Source organism: Lipotes vexillifer, unplaced genomic scaffold, assembly GCF_000442215.2.
Source record: "Lipotes vexillifer unplaced genomic scaffold, Lipotes_vexillifer_v1.1 scaffold778, whole genome shotgun sequence".
Lineage (NCBI taxonomy): Eukaryota > Metazoa > Chordata > Mammalia > Artiodactyla > Lipotidae > Lipotes > Lipotes vexillifer.
In genome coordinates, this window is record NW_006774127.1 from 2,518,651 (window position 1) to 2,530,211 (window position 11,561).

Consider the following 11,561-nt stretch of genomic DNA (forward strand, 5'->3'; position numbering starts at 1 on the left):
TCGCTACTGGACAGTTTCTTTTGGATGATGCGGAAGCATCTAACCCCTAACGTGTTCAAAATAGAGCTTTTCCGCATCCCCTGCATCGGCAGGCGGACTCCCAACCACTGCGCCACCAGGGAAGCCCACAAGCGGTTCTTTGTTGCGGTGCACGGGCCTCTCATTGCGGTGGCTTCCCTTATTGCGGAGCACGGGCTCTAGGCACGCGGGCTCAGTAGCTGTGGCGCACGGGCTTAGTTGCTCTGTGGCATGTGGGATCTTCCCGGATCAGGGTTCGAACCTGTTTCCCCTGCACTGGGAGGCAGATTCTTAACCACTGCGCCACCAGGGAAGTCCCTCAACTCCATTTTCTACTACATCTCTTAATCTACCCTTCCTTCCAGTCAAGGTAAACTATGTTTTTCACACATGACCCACATTTTCCATCCTTCAGATTTGGAGTTCATGTTGTTTCCTGCATCTGTACTGACCTTCCTACCAATTCTGGAACCATAAAACTCATTCATCCTTCACAGCTCTGCCATACGTGTTTCCTTCTCCACAAAGTTTACATGATTTTACTCAGTCTAAAGTGACATTATAAAGGACAGTAGTTTGTCTTTGCATTCTTTATTTCTCTTACTACTTCAGCCTCTATTATAATTACCTTCTCTACTGGACTGTGAGCTCCTTAAGGGCCACATCTAGGTCTGATGTACTCTCTCTTTTCAATAAATATCTTGTTGGATATCTTTGTGCACAACAATAATAGTGCTGTGGAAGAGAAACAAAGACGATTTTGCTCAGTACATGATCTGTGTTTTTGCAGGAAGAAGGTCACTGTTTAAGAATGGCAGGGAACATTTTCAGGGAGAAGTTGAGAATTAGCCCTTGAAAAGGATAATGAAAGGCATAGAAGATAGGAGGTGTGGGGCATCTAAAGGAGCAGGCAAGAGAAGGGAAGGTTAAAACCACTGGGAAGAAAACAAGAGATGTAGTTATTAATCTCTGACTTTTAGTCCTCTGTTCCAAGTCTGTTCTCTGTTTCCAAGGATACCTTAAGACAATTTTATCTTATTTCCAGTAGCTATCACTCACCTAGCATCCATTAGGAAAGACAGGGTCATTATTTTGGCCAGGTGACCACAATAGCTACTTTCAAGAATGAACAAAGTGTGAGTAGTAACAATGTTCAGTTTTTAACTGAGCAAAAGAAAGAATTTGTGTCTAAAATGTCTACACATTCCAGACTTTCTGAAATTCTCCCATCTGGATACCCAGATGGAAGTGTCACAGAAATGGTTGGAGGAGGGTTAGCGACTTTTTTTTCTTCTGGGGGTTAATGTGAAATTACAAAAGAATGAAACTCTATCCTAGCACTGTCAGAGGTTCTGAGCCCTAAGAGCAATTGAAGTTCGAGGGTCAGAGAAAAAATAAGTTCTGCAATGACGTTTATTCTCAACACTTTAGGTTCAGTACATCCTTGAGCTTTGTGCTAAAATTTTTATTGGCTCTTTCATCTCAGCTGAATCAGTTATTCCCCCTAGAATCCTGGTGTTCATACCTGGGACAGCCTCTTCCTTCGCTGAAAAAAAGGTGCAAAGAGACTGCATATTTTAGATTGCTAATCAGAGAGGAATTGCACCACTACCAGCTTCCATCAGGAAAGTATGCTCATGTGTGTTCCAGATGTCCCATTGCCATCTCCACTCAGCCCTAGACCACACGAAGCGAGTTAAACCCTTCATGTACATCGCCGCTTTTGCTGCAGAGATGGCAGCTTATTCCACCCAGACTCTTTCTTCTTTTGCTCCGTGATTCAGTCCAGCTAATGAACAGCCCTTCTGGGTGGAAGGGGATAGAGGACATTTCCCTGAAACTTAAGCAACCTAAATAAATGAATTCTCCAACCAATTCTTTTTCCTCTTCAACAAGAGCCAGTTAAACAATTTTATTTCACTCCCCAACTCAAATGAATCCCAGCTGGGATTTATTAAGAACTATTTAAAAACCCTTAGGATGAAGGAAAAATCTTTTGTGGAAAGAGATACTGTGTTATGATTGGTTTTTAAGTCTTGCTTCCTGAAAACTACATAAAGTAGTAAAAGGGTTATGAGAACAAAGGCATAATGCTGTACTGCAGCCTTGAGTCTTTGGATTTGACAGATAAGGTCAATTTAATGATAAAAAAAAAGACTAAAAACCTCTCATGACATGTGAAAGCAGAAGAATCTGAGTCAATGTGTGATATTTTAGGTCAAAGCTTAGACTTCATTCTTCTTACTATATTTCATATTTTTCTTTGCCATATTGGCACTAAAAAGAATTCTCTCAATTTCCAAACCTCATAACAAAATAAATATGTATTTAGTATGTTACTTGAAATTGCAGCTAACGTTTTGATGTTTAATCTTTATTTTTAAACAAATAAGCAGTATCATGAGTCCTGATTTGAAAACAGCCTAGGCCAGGAAGTATAAAGAATGTGTCTTTGCTGAGGGCTATGGCAGGGGTGGGTGGTGGGGTGGGGAGATTGTAATTTCCTTTGCAGTTGAAATCAACATTAATCCTCAAATACTACATAAATGCAATTCATGATGCTTAAAATCTTGCTGAAGTTCTTGCTTATAGAGTAAACTGGCCAGGAAATATTATCTCAATTGATAATGATAAAGGATAAAGACTGTTTTTGTTTACTTCTGTGTCTCCAGCACTGGAATAGTGCCTGGTACATCATAAGTGCACAATGAATATTTGTTGTGAAAGGTGTGTTGTTGTGTAGAGGGTCTGTATGCTTCACCAAATATCTCCATGAATAGGTAGTATACTAGTTTAGAGTAAAAGACTCCTAACTTCTTGAGACAGAAGGTTACCGATGGCCTAATTTGCTTCTGAAATCTTTAGGCAAGACTGCCATATTGCAGTTTTAATTACACAGTGGAAATTTGTAAGTCCAGGAAAAACTAGAGCAGTAGAAGCCCTCCTAATTTTGATTTCCTCTTAGGGAATTAGAGAATGGAGGAATGGCCTCACCCCAGAGAATTAAAACCTTGAAAGGGCCTCCTTTGGAGAGAAGGATTTAAAACCAGAATAGGCCTGAAAAGCCTTTTCCAGTGGAATAAGCCTCAGCTATTCTCTCTACATGATTGCAATTAACACTCCTTATGGAACCTCAGCCACCACCCAAGCTACACAGACACATAGACATTGCAAATGGAATTTTGCAAATACAGAGCAAAAGGATGAGAGCATTCACTTACCTCCAGTATTGCTTGTACCCTGGTTGCCATTATTCTAGAGCTATAATGTTTACCGTAAGCACAATCTGTGGGTTGACTTGAGCTGAACAGGAGTTACTTCTATGATCCTCCTAACCCCATGCACCAACATTGATAGCTGAGATACAAAAGGATTGTTTGTCCTCTTAGCCCAAATTAAAAGTGACCCCCCTAAAGTTTTGTTGAATCATCAATCATCATTATAAGCACATGCCTTTAGAAGGCTATTTTGACAAATCTGAAACAAATGGCTTTGTTAAGAGCTAGGGCATTGACCTGTTTTGTGATCAGTATCTGAGCTGACAGATTGGAAAAGAATGATATTGAAACTCAGTTTCACAACATGCCTTACTGGTGGAAGAAATGAAAAGCAACCAGGAAAGTAAGCAGCAGAATGAGGGGGAGAGCCTGACCAGTGAAATTTCACATCTTTTCTAGTACCTGTAGAAGGACTAGGGAATATGGTTTAAAAATTTCTGGCTGTGAAATAAGAACTTGGAGGTAATGTCAAGTAGTTTAATGATCTAAAAGCTCAACCAGTGCCTTCTTATATAATGCCAGTTTTTATTCCAGACTGAACATCCTAATCTTTGAACATGACTAATTATTTTTTTGTTCTTTTTTTTTTACGTCTTTATTGGAGTATAATTGCTTTACAATGGTGTGTTAGTTTCTGCTTTATAACAAAGTGAATCAGTTATATATATACATATGTTCCCACATCTCCTCCCTCTTGCATCTCTCTCCCTCCCACCCTCCCTATCCCACCCCTCCAGGCGGTCACAAAGCACCGAGCTGATCTCCCTGTGCTATGCGGCTGCTTCCCACTAGCTATCTACCTTATGTTTGGGAGTGTATATATGTCCATGCCTCTCTGTCGCTTTGTCACAGCTTACCCTTCACCCTCCCCATATCCTCAAGTCCGTTCTCTAGTAGGTCTGTGTCTTTATCCCTGTTTTACCCCTGGGCTCTTCATGACATTTTTTTTTCTTAAATTCCATATATATGTGTTAGCATACGGTATTTGTCTTTCTCTTTCTGACTTACTTCACTCTGTATGACAGACTCTAGGTCCATCCACCTCATTACAAATAGCTCAATTTCGTTTCTTTTTATGGCTGAGTAATATTCCATTGTATATATGTGCCACATCTTCTTTATCCATTCATCCAATGATGGGCATTTAGGTTGTTTCCACCTCCGGGCTATTGTAAATAGAGCTGCAATGAACATATTGGTACATGACTCTTTTTGAATTATGGTTTTCTCAGGGTATATGCCGAGTAGTGGGATTGCTGGGTCATATGGTAGTTCTATTTTTAGTTTTTTAAGGAGCCTCCATACTGTTCTCCATAGTGGCTGAACCAATTCACATTCCCACCAGCAGTGCAAGAGTGTTCCCTTTTCTCCACACCCTCTCCAGCATTTATTGTTTCTAGATTTTTTGATGATGGCCATTCTGACTGGTGTGAGATGATATCTCATTGTAGTTTTGATTTGCATTTCTCTAATGATTAATGATGTTGAGCATTCTTTCATGTGTTTGTTGGCAGTCTGTATATCTTCTTTGGAGAAATGTCTATTTAGGTCTTCTGCCCATTTTTGGATTGGGTTGTTTATTTTTTTGTTATTGAGCTGCATGAGCTGCCTGTAAATTTTAGAGATTAATCCTTTGTCAGTTGATTCATTTGCAAATATTTTCTCCCATTCTGAGGGCTGTCTTTTGGTCTTGTTTATGGTTTCCTTTGCTGTGCAAAAGCTTTGAAGTTTCATTAGGTCCCATTTGTTTATTTTTGTTTTTATCTCCATTACTCTAGGAGATGGGTCAAGAAGGATCTTGCTGTGATTTATGTCATAGAGTGTTCTGCCTATGTTTTCCTCTAAGAGTTTGATAGTTTCTGGCCTTACATTTAGGTCTTTAATCCATTTTGAGCTTATTTTTGTGTATGGTGTTAGGGAGTGATCTAATCTCATACTTGTACACATACCTGCCCAGTTTTCTCAGCACCACTTATTGAAGAGGCTGTCGTTTCTCCACTGTACATTCCTGCCTCCTTTATCAAAGATAAGGTGACCATATGTGCGTGGGTTTATCTCTGGGCTTTCTATCCTGTTCCATTGATCTATCTTTCTGTTTTTGTGCCAGTACCATACTCTATTGATTACTGTAGCTTTGTAGTATAGTCTGAAGTCAGGGAGCCTGATTCCTCCAGCTCCGTTTTTTGTTCTCAAGATTGCTTTGGCTATTCGGGGTCTTTTGTGTTTCCATACAAATTGTGAAATTTTTTGTTCTAGTTCTGTGAAAAATGCCAGTGGTAGTTTGATAGGGATTGCATTGAATCTGTAGATTGCTTTGGGTAGTAGAGTCATTTTCACAAGGTTGATTCTTCCAATCCAAGAACATGGTATATCTCTCCATCTATTTGTATCATCTTTAATTTCTTTCATCAGTGTGAACATGACTAATTCTAAATAAGGGATTCATTGTGGAAATGGATCCTGTTCTTTCAGTCACTATGCCATAAATTGGGTGAAGGTAAATTATGTCATCAAATTACCAGTCACTGGAACACCCCTATCTTTAGGGACTTAGGGCAATAATAAATCAGTTCCCTGGATGGGCAAGTATGGCCTCAGTATTCTGCATATTTCTCTTAAGTTTCTGATTTCCCTAGTAATTTCCTACTATCTTGTCAGGCTCTTTAATGTTTTAAAGGAATTTTTAAAAAACTGAAGTATAGCGGTTTACAATGTTGTGTTAGATTCCAGTGTACAGCAAAGTGATTTAGTTTAATATATATATTATTTTATATATAATATATATTAGTTATATATATATATCAATATAAAGTATAAGTATATATATATATATAAACTTCAGACTCTTTTCCATGATAGGTTATTACAAGATACTGAATATTGTTCCCCATGTTTATCTATTTTATATAGTAATGTGTATTTGTTAATCCCAAACTCCTAATATATCCCTCCCTACCAAAGGAATTTTTAAAAACTGCTTTTAGTTGTTTTCAGTGAGACGAGTGGTCCAAATACCCTAATTCCCTAATTCTGTTGAGCTCAGATTGTTCAAACTAGTTACACTAATAGGGGAGAAGATGAATGGATGAAGATATGAGATTGCAGTCCTTTCCCTCCCTTTCCTCTCCTCAAAATTTACCCAGAATCAAAAAAGGTATAAGTTGGAGGGAACCTTGGGTGTCATTTAGAACAACTCCCAGATTTCAGGGTTGAGAATATTGAAATCCAGAAAGATAAAGGGTCTAACCTGAAGCGTTATAGTTAATTTTGGTGCAGTTTGAACAAGGAACTTCTGACTTCATCCAGCATGTTCCCCACCTCACCTTGATTATTTCTCTCTCCGTCTCTTCTGCAAGGATGTATCAAAGACCAGTTGTATTGCCTTCACTATGTCTTATCTGTGGGCTACGGTTGTTTATCTTTTGGGTAATCTAAAATAAGCCAGTGAGGTCATTGGAGTCCCTGAAGGAGAGGAGAAAGAAAGGGGGCAGAAAAAAATGTTTGAAGACATAATACCCTAAAAGTTTCCAAAACTGATGAAAACTATAAACTCATAGATCCAAGAAGCTAAGAATCCCAGGCACAATAAACATGAATAAAATTACACCAAGACACATCATAATCAAATTTCTTAAAACCAGTGATAAAGAGGAAATCTTTAAAATATCTAGAACATCTTTAAATAACTGAAAGAAAATCTGTCAGTCTAGAATTCTATAACCCAATGAAGATATCTTTCAAAACTTAAAGAAAAATATAGACTTTTTCAGATATTCAGAGCCACAAATAATTATCACCAGCGGACCTCAGTATAAGAAATATTAAAGGAAATCTTCAGGCATAAGAAAAATTATACCAGGTGGATATATGGATATAAATGAAGGAATAATGCACACCAGAAACGGTAACTACATAGACTACCTGATTGTCTATGGAGAAAATCCTATGGAATCTACAAAAAATCTGTTAGAACTAATAAGTGAGTTTAAGAAGATTTTAGGATTCAAGATCAACATACACAAATCTGTAGTATTTCTGTATACTAGCAGCAATTAGGAATTAAAATTTTTAAATTTATAAGAGCACCAAAAATATGGAACATTTAGAAATATCTATCAAAAGATGTGCAAGACTAGTACACTAAAAACTACAAAATATTGCTGAGAAAAAATTAAAGAAGACCTAAGTAAATGGAGAAATATTCCATGTTTGTGGACTAGAAGACTCACCATTGTTAAGATGTCAGTTCTCCCAGGTTTGACCTGTAGATTCAATGCAATCCTAATCAAAATTCTAACAAGGTATTTTGTATAAACCGATAATCTATCAATACTTCAAAAATTCATATGAGATTCAAAGGACCTATAACAGCCAAAACACTTTAGGAAAAAAGAACAAAGTTAGAGGAATTACGTTACCTAAGTTCTTATTTTAAAGCTGCAAGCAATCAGGATAATGTGGTTTTGGAGTAGTGCTAGGTAAATAGATCAGTGGAACAGAATAGAGTCCAGAAGTAGACCCCACATATATAGTCAATTGATTTTTTTTATTATTATTATTATTTTTTTGCAGTACGCAGGCCTCTCACTGTTGTGGCCTCTCCCGTTGCGGAGCACAGCCTCCAGACGTGCAGGCTCAGCGGCCATGGCTCACGGGCCCAGCCGCTCCGCGGCACGTGGGATCTTCCCGGACCGGGACATGAACCCATGTCCCCTGCATTGGCAGGCGGACTCTCAACCACTGCGCCACCAGGGAAGACCGTCAATTGATTTTTTAAAATTTATTTATTTATTTTTGGCTGTGTTGGGTCTTTGTTGCTGGGCATGGGCTTTCTCTAGTTGGGGCGAGTGGGGGCTACTCTTCAGTGCGGTGCATGGACCTCTCATTGTGGTGGCTTCTCTTGTTGCCGGAGCATGGACTCTAGGCGCAAGGGCTTCAGTAGTTGTGGCACATGGACTCAGTAGTTGTGGCTCACAGGCTGTAGAGCGCAGGCTCAGTAGTTGCAGCCCACTGGCCTAGTTGCTCCAAGGCATGGGATCTTCCCGGATCAGGGATTGAACCTGTGTACCCTGCATTGGCAGATGGATTCCTAACCACTGTGCCACCAGGGAAGTCCCAGTAATCAATTGATTTTTTGACAAAGGTGGAAAGTCCAGTGGAGAAAGGAAAGGTTTTAAAAAAATTTCTTTTGATTACCTTGCAAAAAACAAAACAAAACAAAAAAACTTTGGTCCCTATCCCACATAATATTAAAAATGGATTATAAATCTAAATATAAAGCCTAAAGCTATAAAAACTTCTGGAAGAAACATAGAAAAATCTTTGTGACCTTGGGTTAGGCAAAGATTGCTTAGATACGACACCAACAGCACAATCCATTTAAGAGTAATACATTAGATTTCACACAAATTAAGAACTTTTGCTCTTTTAAAGGCACTACTTAATGAATTTTTTTAAGCCATATGGAGAAAATATTTTCACATTATAGATCTGACCAACCACTTGTATCAGAATATGTAAAGAAGTGTTAAAACTTAATCTTAAGAAACAACCCAACGAATAAGTGGCGAAAGATTTAAACAGAAGCTTCACCAAAGATATATAGATGACTAATAAACATATGAAAAGATGTACAACATCCATTAGTGATTGAGGAAATGCACGTTTAAACCATGAGATCCCGCTACACACCCACTAGAATGTCTAAAATAAAAAAAGATTCACCCCACCTAGTGTTGGCAAAGATGTGGAGCAGCCTGAACTCTCATACACCTCTGTAGAGTATAAAATGGTACAACCTCTGTGGAAAAGTTTGTTTCCTAAAAAGGTAAACATCTGCTGAACATGTGATCCAGCCATTCTACTGCAAGGAATTTACCAAAGAGACATTAAAGCTATGTTAATACAAAAACTTGTACATGAATGTTTATAGCAGCTTAATTTTCAATAGCCAGAAAGTGGAAGCAATCCAAATGTTGATCAATAAATGGATGGATAAGTAGCTTGTGGTAAATACTCAGCAATAAGATGGAATGAGCTATCAGTATATGCAACAGTATGGGTGAATCTCAGAATAATTATGCTGACTGAAAGGAGCCAGAGAAAGAAGAGTAATACTCATGATTCCATTTATATAAAATTCTACAACGTGCAAAATTAAAGCAGATAAGCAAGGGGAATAGGGTACTGGAAAGGGGCTGGGAGGGATTACACATGGCCAAAAGGAGACTTCTGGGAATGATGGATATATTCATTATCTCAATTGTAGTGATGATTTCATGGATGTATACATATGTAAAAACTTAACCAAATTGCACGCTTTAAATATGTGGTTTATTTCATGTCAGTTATACCTCAGTAAAGCATAATAAAAAATGGGAGAAAGAGCATAAGCCAATGATCATGTGTACATCTGATGTAACATGAATAAACATGAGATCATGTGCATGAGATCACACTTTTATGCATATGGGAGTATGTAAATCTAAATAATGCAATATAACTGTACATAAAGGTTAACAGATACACCTGAGAAGCCATAAATGTGCATTTGAGATAACATATCACATGATATGACATTTGTAATGGCCTAGCATGGAAATGTAATGTGATTTTAATGGAGGAAAACCAAAGAATAAATTTTCATCCAATGAACGTTAATTTCCTTCCTCCCTCCTGAGCTAATAGTCCTGGCTTATGACATGAGTAACCTATTTCCTGCTGTGAATCACCTTGTCTTATTACTCACTTCGACCTCAATAAGGAAAACACAATAGTCAAGCCTTCCATGGTTCTCAGATATAAGCTGGCAGCCTGTTCGCACAGCACACCATTTGTTCTGGGACATTGCAGGTTAAGTCAAGAGGTTTACTCTCTGAAACAAAATACTCTCAGTAAAGCCACAAAGAAGAAAACACCACCTCTTAGAGAAGCACATTGGGTAAAGATATAGAAATTAAAAAAAAAAATTATTCTTTGGTTTCTGCAAGAGGCCAAGGCCAGGACTTGAGTTAGTACAAATCCACAAGGAAGCAAGAGATGAGCAATTCATTTGGACCTTGACTGATTTTTTTCAAGGTTAGGAAAACCGATCCTTAGAGAACCTCCTGACATAATACAGAAAAAAAACAGTTACATAAAATTGTGAAACTAATATGAGTCTTTTATACCATTCACTTTCCCTCCTTCCTTCTCTTTCTCCCTCCCTCTCTCCCCCCAACACATTCTCACATACGCACATTCTTTTTGCCTCTCTCTCTTCCCTCCCTACCCACCCCAATACAGTAAATCTGTGAAAGAATACCTCTGGGTGACATTCCCTCATCTGTAAAATGAAGAGTTGTATTATCGCTAAGACCCATGAGAGAGCATCCAGCTTGGAAATGGTGTGAGGTATACTGTTCAGTTGATCACTGGAGTTCTAGCAAAGGCCATATTTTAAGGCACAGACTAAAAACTTCCATGATATTGTGCTATATGATGTCAGAAAGTTGAAGAATTTTAAACGTTTAGTAACTCAACCTGTTTTTAAGATCTGAGTGACATCAGAGAGCTGGTTTGACTAATTTTTTAAATGGATTAAAATCATATCTGCATAAGTGAGTCTCAACCCTGCCTGTATATTAGAATCACCTGGGGATTTAATTAGTCTGAGGGTGGGGCAGTGAGGGATTTTGTCATTGTTTCTGCTGCTCATATTCTTAACACATTCCAGGCAAGTCTAATGTGCAGTCAGGGCTGAGAACCCTACATTTATATACCATCAAATATCAGGTTAAAAACAGGCCACAGTCCAAACCTCAGGTACTTGAATATTTGGATCTTGCTGACTTTGTGTACATCCAGCCTGAATCTGAGACAACATCTGGGAGTTAGGTCTATTTCTTCCCTGAAACCCATGCCCACCATCCCCTGGGTGGATCACACAGGTCACTGTGAATAAAAAGTCAGTTTGTGTGAAGCAAATATATTTTCAATATTTTAAAAACTTCCCAAGTAATACTTGCTCTTTGTAATAATTCAGACAACTCAGGGGTAAGTAAATTATAAAATAATAGTGTTCCCCCTCCCCCTCCTCTCTAACACAATTCCCCTGATATAAGTAGTAATTAATGTCAATGGTGGGGAGTACATCTTTCCATATGTACTGTGTATTAAAATACACATACAAGCATGTACAAATAGATGAATTCATATATCTTGGTTTTGTTCTTTTTTCTTTCTTTGTCATATACAGAAAATAGACATCCTTGTGTTTTTTTTCCT